The following is an 11,682-nucleotide window of genomic DNA, read 5'->3' as shown; positions in this document are numbered from 1 at the left end:
ATTTTCGTTAAAACAATTTTTTCTGTAATTTTCTTCGTTTTGGTTTAAATAAAATGGAATTATTGACTTTGAAGTCTTCAATATTCGGTCTTTATAATCAATAGTAGCATTTAAAGCGTACAATATATTATTTCCTATGAGACCGTCAAATTTTTCGTGGAATTTAAATTCTAAAAAATTTTGTTTCGTTAAAAATTTCGAAAAGAGGAAATCTACATTTAATATTTGTATGAACATTGTGGCCTAAGGCCTTCAAACAGTGTGTTTCTCCTTTAATTTTCCATTTGTATTGGCAAAGGTCCGGATTAATTATGCTGAATTCTGCTCCAGTATCAATTATGAACCTCAGGGTTTTAATGGGAAAAAAACCCATTAAAACCCTCGTTCCCGAAAATTTCTAGAGGATTCGTTATTTGAAATGTCCATTGGTTCTGGTTCATTATTTTTTTTATAACTATGAGAAAGTTGTCTACTTCTAGGGTTTCTATTGTAGTTTAAATTAGTTTTTGTTTAAATTGTTTTTAAAATAATTATTGGAATAATTATGATTTCTTTGTTGGTTATAGTTATTACTTGTAGAAGGTGTATTTTTAAAATTTGTTTTATTTCCGGTTTTGTAATCAAATGAGTTTGTATTAGAATAAGAGTTAAAATCGGATTTAAAATTATATTTAGAGTTATCTTGAAATAAACGAAGTTGTTTTGGACTTAATTTATGGTAATTTGTCTCACAAATTACATCGTAGGCCCCATCTAAAGATTGTGGTTTTCTAGCTAAGACAATACTCCTCGTTTGTTCAGGAGTATTGTTTCTAAATATTTCGAGAGCAATCCTTTTATTACTCCCGACCCTGTCTGTGCTCATGTTATCATTGAGCAAGTAATAATTATTTAACCTACATAAATATTTGTTTATTGAATTAAAATATTCCTCTATTGTAGTTTTTACTCTACAATACCGGATCCTATCTATAAGTTGGTTGGCGAAAGTTTTTCTCCGTGATTTGATATTAGAATTTTTTTAATATCCCCCCAGTTTGTTAGGTTTTCTTGTCTTCTCAGTGACGCCCTGGCTTTTCCAACTATTTTATCTCTTAAATAATTCAGGAGAATCTCTTTATCTAGAGCATTCAGTGGCTCCATAATTTTTATTAATTTGTCAGCCCCGCCAATAAATTCTGGGAGATATAGTTTTGGTCGTTTCCATCGAAAGAAACGATCTTGTCTTTAAAGTTTAAAATTAAGGTAATTTTTTGTTATGCCATTTCCAAATTCAAAATTAATATTTTAAATCAAAACTGAATTATTAATTGAAAATTATACTGAATTGTTTTTAATATTAAGAATCTGTAATAGTATTAAATTATTAAATGGTTTACTAAAAGAAATGAAAGTATGTCAATATTTTATAACAATATTCAAATGTAATATTAAAACGAATTATTCACTTTTACACAACATAAAATTATAATTTTTTCTGTAAAATATCAAAAGTAATATTTTGTGTTTATCTAAAAAAAAAATGTATGCTAAATTTTATTTATTTTATGCTAAATGTCTAAAAAAATATTTTTTTTTATATTTAGCTTAATTTATGCTAATTTTTTTTTTGCTTCAAATAGACTATATAATATTTAACATTTATTGGATAAATTCGAAAAATTTAATTCATTATTTTATTCTTATTCTAATAACAATATTTTTATTAAAAGCAATATGTAATATTAATGTACGTTCTTATATTTTATATATAAAAAATGTACCTACAACTTGTTTTGTGAAAGTACAAAGAAATTTTATAATTATTGGATTTATTTTTAAAAAAAAAATTATTTAGAAGGAAAAGAATTTTATTTACATGCGTGTGCAAGAGAAAATTTTGGATATAAGTGTACATGTGTTTTACATTATATGTACAAAAAAAATTTTTTCTATATAAATGTAATTTTAAGTAAAGATTATTATTGTTATTCTTTTTTCCTTGCAAATATAATAGTTTTTGTTTCAAGTTTTGTTTTAAGTTTTCTATGATTAATCTACGATTAACACACTCAAATTGTTAAAAAAAAATTGTATACGATCGGACTATACATAAATAATAATTGTTGTTTAAAAATTTAAATTTAATTGAATTAGAACTATCCTACTTTTTTTTTCCTTTATAATTATTGATTGATGTTTATGACTCTGGAATTGATCTACTGATTTCAGTTACTATGGGCTATGGGTTGAGCTGGCTAAGCTGGCTAGGTTGTTAGTTGAATTTCTTTGATTCAAAACAAAGTTTTTTTGATAATATTATGTATTTTTTTTCTCACTTATAGTTCAATTTTTTATTTTTTTTTATATGTATATTTTTTATTTTGGGTGTATTTTGGAATTGATATTCTGCTTTGAACTCAATATTTAATATTTTTATTTTTGTAATTTTATTTTATTATTTAACAGACTATTTTCTTGTTTTTTATAGTTAAATCAAAAATTTTATTAATAATTAATTTTTAGTAGTTAATTATTTTAATCGCGTAATTCTTATACACAATTAAAAATTTTTTTGTTTTTTTACTTTTTTCGTGTAATTCTCATACACTTCAAAATGTTTTACAGTCGTGGTTGCAGTTTTTTTTTTTATTATTACGCGAACCGATTTCTGCGCCAGTTATCTATGATTCTACAATAAAACTTCCTCGTTTACGGTTGAATCTAGATTGACTCTTTTATTTTAAATTATACATAAAATTTTACAGTTACTTACAATAATTTTGCTTATCCTACATTAATTTATAATAATAAAAACAAAAACAACAAACAAAAATAAAGAAATGAATGTACAAATAAAGTACAGGTGTTATGTTCAAAAAATGAGGTAATTATTTATTATGCTTTGAGACCATGTGGAAAGCTTTACCGTGTGAATGCAAAAACCTTTATTCAGCAAAAACCGATCATGCTCGTTTGGAATGATCGCCTCATGTTTAGTATAAGCATTTAGGGCAAGCATAACAAGGTTATTAATTGTGTATTAATCGAATATAACAATATGAAAGAAGAGCACAGCAAAATTTTTGAAGCACTCAATATAACATGTTTGAAATAGTTTAAAATAATTGTTTAAAAAAAAATGATTAGAAGTAGGTACATACATATTTATTGTTAATAACTTAAAAACTAACTGAAATTATTTGAAACAATTTTATAAGTAACGTATAAATAATCGAAATGAGATAATTCAAATTGCTGAAATGTGTCAACCTATATTACTTTTATTAACATTTTTCTTAGCCGACACTACTCAACATACCTTATTGGGAAATACAAAATGTGCATGAAAAATCATACATCCTTCCTCATTAACATTTGAAACCATACTGAAATATGAATGTGAAATTTTTTTTCATTTTTACTTCCTCCTACTTTTCTTTCTTTTTTCGTGCAATAAAATTTAAATGGGAAGCTTTTTAAAAAATGTGTATAATATCCTAAGATTTTTTAAAATATGTAAAAAAAAGAAAAAAGTAATAAGAAATATGACAGGAACGAAGCCAAAAATTCGTAATATTTCGTAAAAAAAATTGAGTATTGGGACTTGTTAGATGTAAAGACATTAGTTATACATATTTCATGTAAGTTCAGTACATGTCACTAAAAAAATGGGAAACACATATTTTTCTTTTTTGACGAAAAAATTCGAATTCAGAGTTGATGTGCGGAAAGAACTTTATTTAGTTTCTGAACTTTTGTGTTTTGTACATCGTTAGAGTAGGTTTTGTTGCAAAACTTCTTGGAATGATAGTGTTTTTCGTAGTTTTAAATTTTACCGTGCAAATATAAAAAACAATAAAAGTATTTATTTTATTAGCCAAAAAAAAAATTATTTATTATCAAAATAAAATTTAAAGTAAGTAATTGCTTACTTTTCTATTCTTACATCCAATCATATACATATTAATTACATCAATTTAAAAGGCTTACATATATGCGTCTCTCTGTCTTCTCATTTCAATCCGGACGTTTCTAATCTTATTTTCACGTGAAATGAATTGCTAAATTAACGTGTATTTGATTTTATGAACGTATCCAAAAATATTAAAAAAATCAAAAGAAGTTTTCAAATATACAGTTTGAGAAAGAAAAAATTTAGTAATAATTTTAAATTCCACAGTGTGCAAGCTCTCTTATTCTAATTCTGCAATAAATTACTAATTTTCATTTCAAATGGATTATACTGTCCTGTCATCCCCAGGTTTTAACTCTGGAACCCTGGATGTGATATGTGGTTAAAGGAGTTGTAGAAAAATAGTTAAGGACTCATATTATGCAATCCAATATGATAAATGTCTAAAATGGTTTCATATTAAATATGTACGTCGAAATAAAATCAGACTCCTATAATATGATCAAAAAGATAGAAAAGCATGTTTTGTGGTGCATTTAAAATTATATTTGAAAAGTGGAAAACTGCGGAGGTGTAAAGGTTATGGATAAACAAATGTCTTCAACTCTTGAACTCATTAAAAAATAGATACTTGTTAATGGTGAGTGAATAAGAAAAGTAAAAGAAGAAATTGGAAGGAAGGTTACTTGCACCCTTAAAGAAATGGAAGAAAAAAAAACATAATCTCTCAGACCTTATCACTTATGCTGATATACTGATAAACTATGACAGCAGCTACCAGAACTCACAAGCTCTTTATTTCAAGTGGAGTATTTGCGATGCCTCTTGACATTAACATAAAATACGAAGAAACAAAAAAAAATTAAAGAGAGTATGTCTCTTGTGACGGCCGGGGGACGCGCTAATTGGCACAACCTTTGCAGATGATATACCCAGGTTACTTGAGGAGACAAAATTAGCTTTGGGGTTAAGCTATGAAATTTTTCTGAACAAATCCAGATTACCTCAAATTAAGATCAGTGGGATTTTTAAACAGTATGACAATGAACATCTAGCGGATGAATTAAATTATAAGCGACAAGATATATAAAGCGACAAATCCTATATTCAAGACAAGATTTAATTCATGGTTCTACAAAATTGCTTTTATTTTTTTACAAAATTATCAATAGGTATATAACATTTGATTGCAAACCGCACAATATCAAAGAATTTATAATTAAATTTTTTTTCTTCTATTTTCTATATACCAAACAAGATTTTTTAACAATTAATGACTAAAGTAAAGCTTTAGAAAGTGGTAAAAATCCTGTAAAAAAAATTCGAAGTTTCAAAAAATTTCGTACAAAATTTAAAAATAAAAGGAGAGAAGAATTAGATTTTTACCAGTTCGAATGCTTTGAATTCCGAAAGTACATGTATGTATGTATGTAAGTATCAAATAATTTTTATTTCAATAAAAAAATTACATCAGATAGATTTTTCAAAATGTAAGTAATAAATAAGTAAAAACGTTTCAGTTGGTATAAACTGAAAGAATAAGAACGCTGCACTTTTACAATCTGCGCTTAAAAATTTATTTTTGAAATATCCACAATTAGCTTTCATAGGCAATTACTCGTATCTTTTCCAGATCCTTGGCAATAACTCGAAACTTCCCAGATGTTATGTGCGACCTATAAGTGGACACAAGGTTGCCAAGTTTCATGAATCTAGCTTTAATATTTTTCCAAATATTTTCTTTTGGAGTTACGTGGCAGCTACCAGAATCTGTCAACTCTTTCCACCAAAACTTCAAGGATGAATTTAACTCTTATATTTGTAAATATTTTAAATTAAATTTTGGACCTTTATGGTAGCTACCAGAGCCTGTGGGACCACTCTACCAAAATTTCAGGGTTACATCTGACCTGAAACTGGACGCACTATTGCCAACTTTTTATGAATTATTTTTCGAAATATTTAAAATAAGCTTTCATAGTTGTATGGCGGCTACCCGAACCCGTTGTCAGTATTGGCACAGCCGTCTTTGGCAAAAAAGCAACAACTTGAATTATCATGCGATAGAACGCACGGAGAATATACATATATACATGTCATCAAGTCTCCATCAAGTGGTTACAAACTGCATACCAAAGTGAATATACCCCTACCAAAAGTGCAGAGTAAAAAAAGAAAAAACAAGTGAAAAGTTTGATAAAAAAATTAAGACAGAATACATAAATCGGAAAATTAATTCAACCAATGGTAATTGTACCAAACAATGACAACTAATCAGAAGAAATATCCGGTCCGAGAAGTTGTGAAAAATTTAGACAGAAAATTGCACAAATATCTCACCAGGATACCTTATACATATGTACACCGATAGCAATCAAATTGCTAATGTATTTAATATCTACTTAAACCAGGTGAGCCATCACCATTTAACTAGAAAACTCAGTGTACCAAGAACTAAGAATCTTTCTATTGTAAGTTCTGTCTTTTATAATTCGACTTCGGTCATTGGACAGACAGCAATAATTTCAAAGCTCAAGGATGCTTTAGCTCCTGGTGTTGATAATATAACTAACAAAGATATCAAAATGATCATCGAAATCATCATGCCCAATCTAATTTAGTTAGCAAACGATTGCCTTGAGGATCTCAGGTACTTTCTTAGAAGTCCTCAAACATACATCCATAAACAAGGCGAACCGGTAAAGCAAAATATTGGAAAAAATCATCTATTTGAAACTGAGGAGCTTCATTCAGCGTACTACAAGCTTTGGCAGAAACCAGTTAAGCTCTATTCCATACAGCAGCACTAAATCAGTGGTTGTAGAAACAATTAACTCACTCAACTCATACCTAGACAAAAGCAATGGCACCCTGTTCAAACCAGCATAAATGGTACAATAAGCAATTCACTATTTTTGTGTGGTGGACTATCTAATGGTAAAACCCTAGGACACTTTTTATACCTCCTCTGCATAAGCAATCTAAAATATCTGGTATCTACATAAGCAATCTAAAATATGTGGGTTTATCTACTAAATATACTGTCTATATGAATGACACAGCTTTAATGTATTACGGCTAGTATCTCATGGAACTGGAACACCACATCAATCAAAAATCATAATATAATTAGTGTAATAGGCACAATCCTATAAATATATGTATATGTTCTTGTTATTGTGTGTTTCAATAGTAGATTGTATGTAGCAGTCCACGTAAACAAAACAAATACTTAGCAATCATGTGGATTACAGTATAAGCAATGTAGAGAACATTTCGTCGGCAATTTCTTCATGTCTCTGTAGTTCAGTTGGTAGAGCGTCCGCCTAGAAAGCGGTAGGTCACTGGTTCGAGTCCAGTTCGAGGAGAAAAATTTTTTAATTAATTTTTCTGCCTTTAACTCGTTCCTTTGATTACGTCATCCATCTGTTCTGCAGTTGCATGAAGAAATTTCCATTAAGTTAAATTATTAGTGTAATAAGCATATACTTATTAATTTCACAACTATGATGTATTAGTAAAATTCATAATACCGATAACACTGTCTTTCTCTGTTTCAAAAATAAAAACAAAGCAGTAGAGTTCAATAATTTAGGAAGCTCCCATAATGAAAAAGGAGAAACATCCAAGTACCTTAGTATGGTAATTGATTATTGTTCTACCTGAAAACATCATGTGGAATACAGTCTAAAGAAAATAAATCTCATAATGAGCCTTAAAACGTTGTTCAAAATTTTCACATAAAACTCCACGCATAAATTGCTGAGAATCGGACCATAAAAATTCTTTTAAAAATGAACTTGTAAACGTCCTCTGCCCGACTTTACATTAATGTAACTTTTTTTGCCTTATTGAAATTATAGTTCTTAAGAGGGCAAAATTGATTTATAAAGTCCACTACAGATCCATTGAATCAAACATATCATCTTAATAGCTCACCAAGAAGTACATTACTATCTCACAAGTAACAGGCGCAACCTTACTACAACTCATTCGTCTACCAATACATGGCTCTACAAAATTATGGACTCATTCGAGCTTTTAACGGTGTCCCGGAGTCTGAGCTTCTATTCCAAGCTGAAAAAGTAAATATGTCATGTCTTTCTCACTCAATTGGGCTTCTCTGCTTGTGGAAAGTGCTTTTCGTTCAGAACTCACTCTGAACTTATTAAAAATTTTTCGTAGTTTGCAGAAAGCTATATTTTTCATTCGGAGATTGAAAAATATAGCTTCACAGAATAAGGGTATTAATGGTAGAATTTTTTGTATGTAAATTAACCTTACTCATCCTAAAAATACTAAGTTTTTCAGTAAGAAAATTTTGAATTTTTTAGCTGGAAAAATAGCCTAGATTTTCCCTTTTTTCGTGTTTAGACGTATTTCGCAATTTTTAAAATAATAAGAAAAACATATAAACTTGTGTACTACCCCTATAAAATTGGTGATTCAATACTATTCCCTTTCATTTTAGATTGTGCAATTAGTTATAAATTCAACGAATTAAAAATACTAAAGGAAGGAGATCTTGAAAAAACAATGAAGCTAAATTTTTATCTAGTTGTCCCTTTCTTTGATTTACGCTCCGTGACAGGAGCGTATTTATTTTGAGCCTTTTTCTAGTTGTCGCGTCACTTACGTGACATTTGTCGTTAACGCTGTGGCATCATTTGAAATGTAAGGTTCTTCTGAAAACGCAGTATGCGTACGCATTTCTAACTTAAAACTAAAAAAACTTTTTCGCATTGATTGACAACTGCAAAAAATTGTCATTTGTTTTGTCGTAGTAAAAAAGTTCTTGCAAATCTTTATCTAAGTCATATTTGAAAATGCAGTTCTACCAATAGTACAAAATTGAAGTTGTTATTTTTTAGACATAAAAAATGGATTTAAGGAAAAAATTAATTAAAAATTATAAATTCGAATATCTTACAGAAGCAAATCGAGATAAGAGTTTAAGAAATTTTATTAGAAAGAAAAAATCGCGTAATATGGTACTTTTAATGTACATTCAAAAGTATAACAAAATGCTTATACCTAAAGTTGCGAATTATATGAAAGTAATAAGTTTGATGCCGAATCATATATATTTTTCACACTTTAGGATGGAAAAGGATTGTTTTACGGTAATGTTTTTAATTAAATATGATATGCGTGGCATACTTTTATGTTTCATAACATTTTTTAGAAATTATTGAAAGACTTGCAACCTCAGTGGCACACATTTCAAATCTTTCTTCTTGTAAATTCCTTAAATTATTAGAATTTATTTATTTACAGTAAGTAGAAAAAAAAAAAAAAACTTACGCTAATAAATCTTCTATATCATCATCGTCCATCTTGCTTAATATTCAATTTAAGTTAGCGCAGTTAGAAAATTAAAAATGCGATGTTGCGTGAAGTTTCTGAAATATCTTAATTGCAGTTGTAGTTTTCAAAATGGCTGCTACTGCAGTTCTGAATTTTTAAAAACATTGCTTTGTAGTTGAAGCAGTTCTTATTAAACAAATGTGCTGCAATTTAGTACTAAGTTAGAACTGCATTTTCAGAAAGACCTGTATTCTGGTTGTCGTGTGACGTGAGTGCGAGAAATAATCGAAAATGAAACGTTCCAAGTGAAATTGATACATTTTAAAAAGAAATTTCGGCGAGTAAACTTCAAACTAAAAAAAATTTTCAGTATATATATTTATATTTTTAAATAATAAAAAATGTCATTTGCATTATGGTTTACGAATTCATCTCATTCCGGTAGTGATGAAATTAAAAAAAAAAACAACAATTAAGGATCGAAAGATTTCAGATTAACGACAGCTCTAATCCATTGGATTTGCCAAATTTTTTCTAGTAAATTAGTTTATTTTATTCACAGATTTATAAACTATTACAGACTTCCAAAGAATGCCTTTGTATATTTACTGGATATATTCGAGGGAAAAACGAGTACCCGTAAAAGGCGTGCTCTGTCATGAAATTTCCAATTATTCAAATTTATAAATACTTTCACGCTAAAAACAAAAATTAAATTATGTATTTTATGACTTGATTTATGTATAAAATTAATTTTTTTATGATTTTGTTAAATTGTTTTGTTTTAACTTGCATTTTCGGTGTATCCTTCTTTCTTGTCACTTGTAAATACTTTTCAACAAAAAACATCGTTTCACTACGACATATCCCGCATCAGAACGACAACTAGAATATGGCTGAAACGCATTTTCCCGCTATTCCCCGACGATTGTCACTGCGATCGCCGCTTAGAGAATCAAATTCAAGTCGTAATGACAATTGTCGCTCTACTTCGACAACTAGAATAAGGCTGTTTATTTTTTTCTCTGGCCTCTACTATAAAATATGTGTAATTTGTAAGAAGGATAAGTTGAAAAAAATTTTCAAAGTTCATATTTCAAAATATTTTTTCATTTTAGATATATGTGAAAAAAAAAAACAAATATAAACAACACTCATTATATTTTTTTTCCTCTTTGAACTTTATTTTATCTTCTAACTTGTTTTATTTTTTTCCTCTTTGAAAAGTATTTTATAAATTGCAAATATTTATAAGTATTATCACAATATTTTCCCTCGAAAATGAACATATTTTGTTAAAAAATTTCTTATATTTTCAGTTTTGTTTAATAATTTTACTGAACAACTGTGAACAATATTAATAACAATAAATATGAATATATATAAAACTTAATGAGTCTAAAACAATATAAATTTTAACAAATTTTAATTAATATGATAGTTATTGCCCACTGAAGTAGGCAGTATGTTGTCGTATTCTTCCTTATTCATTAACTAAGCTTCACATACCAATTCATTCTAAAACAAAATATTTTAAAATATAAATAATTCACGCTAATATTTTATTTTACTTCCTGAATTCAACGCCGTCGGGGGGACGTCCTTATTTTTTTTTTTGGTGACCAAATTTTCACTCTATAAAGGTAAATATGTATATCTCATTTCACAATCTCTAGGAAAATTGTAATTATACAAAAAAAAATATTGAAATATTTTTTTGTATGCTAAGTACATTTTATCAAACACTAACTCATTTTGCTTAAAAAAAAAAACAGAAGTAATTTTAATTTAAAACAAAACAAAAACATATGTTTTCTTAAAACTTAATAAAATTAGAAATTATGAATTAATCAAAGAACTATTGAATAAAGATCTCTTTTAATTAATTATTGAAATAAATAATATTCACATGCATATGGCGTAAAAAAACTATTTGTTTTTACAAATGGAAATAAAAATTTAGAGCTATGCACCATTTTCTTTTTCAAGAATTTTTTTCTTTTTATCACATGTTATAATTTTTTTATGAGTTTTTATAAAATAATATTTTTTTTTAACACTAATTATCAAATATTTTAAGATTTTTTGTTTACAAACTGTACTAATTTTATAAATAAAAAAACAAAATCTTTGATTATTTTTTATATGGCGACGCGTAATTTTCTAAGAGAAAAAAAACATTTGGCATTTAATGTTAATTTCAGTTTGACAATCCTCGGAGCAAAGAAAGAGACTTATCTTAAGTTTCTGGCTTCACTATGTTTTTTTTTAAGATACGATTTTTTAGGGAGTGTAAGCGAGGTAGAAACAAAGATTGCTCTTCCTGTAGTATTTCTTATTCGTTGTATAAAATACCGAAAAAGCAATTCCAAATTTTTCACATGCAAGTAAATTAGAATTGTACGAAATTCTATTAATTTGTAATGGGGTGCACGTGCAACCCTGATTACAACTGTTGAAATACACTACACTAGAATTAA

The 11,682-nt window shown here is 27.8% G+C and overlaps 1 long non-coding RNA gene across 1 annotated transcript; it reads left to right on the top strand.

The window, feature by feature from the left end:
* The first annotated feature begins 4,154 nt into the window (after positions 1 to 4,154).
* Positions 4,155 to 7,072, top strand: LOC129616357 (uncharacterized). Its single transcript, XR_008697537.1, has 2 exons — positions 4,155 to 5,067; positions 5,154 to 7,072. It is a non-coding gene; the product is annotated as an uncharacterized LOC129616357 (long non-coding RNA).
* The last annotated feature ends 4,610 nt before the right edge of the window (positions 7,073 to 11,682 follow it).

Source organism: Condylostylus longicornis, unplaced genomic scaffold, assembly GCF_029603195.1.
Source record: "Condylostylus longicornis isolate FDR11 unplaced genomic scaffold, ASM2960319v2 ptg000187l, whole genome shotgun sequence".
NCBI classification, from domain to species: domain Eukaryota; kingdom Metazoa; phylum Arthropoda; class Insecta; order Diptera; family Dolichopodidae; genus Condylostylus; species Condylostylus longicornis.
This window is presented reverse-complemented; position numbering and strand designations above follow the sequence as displayed.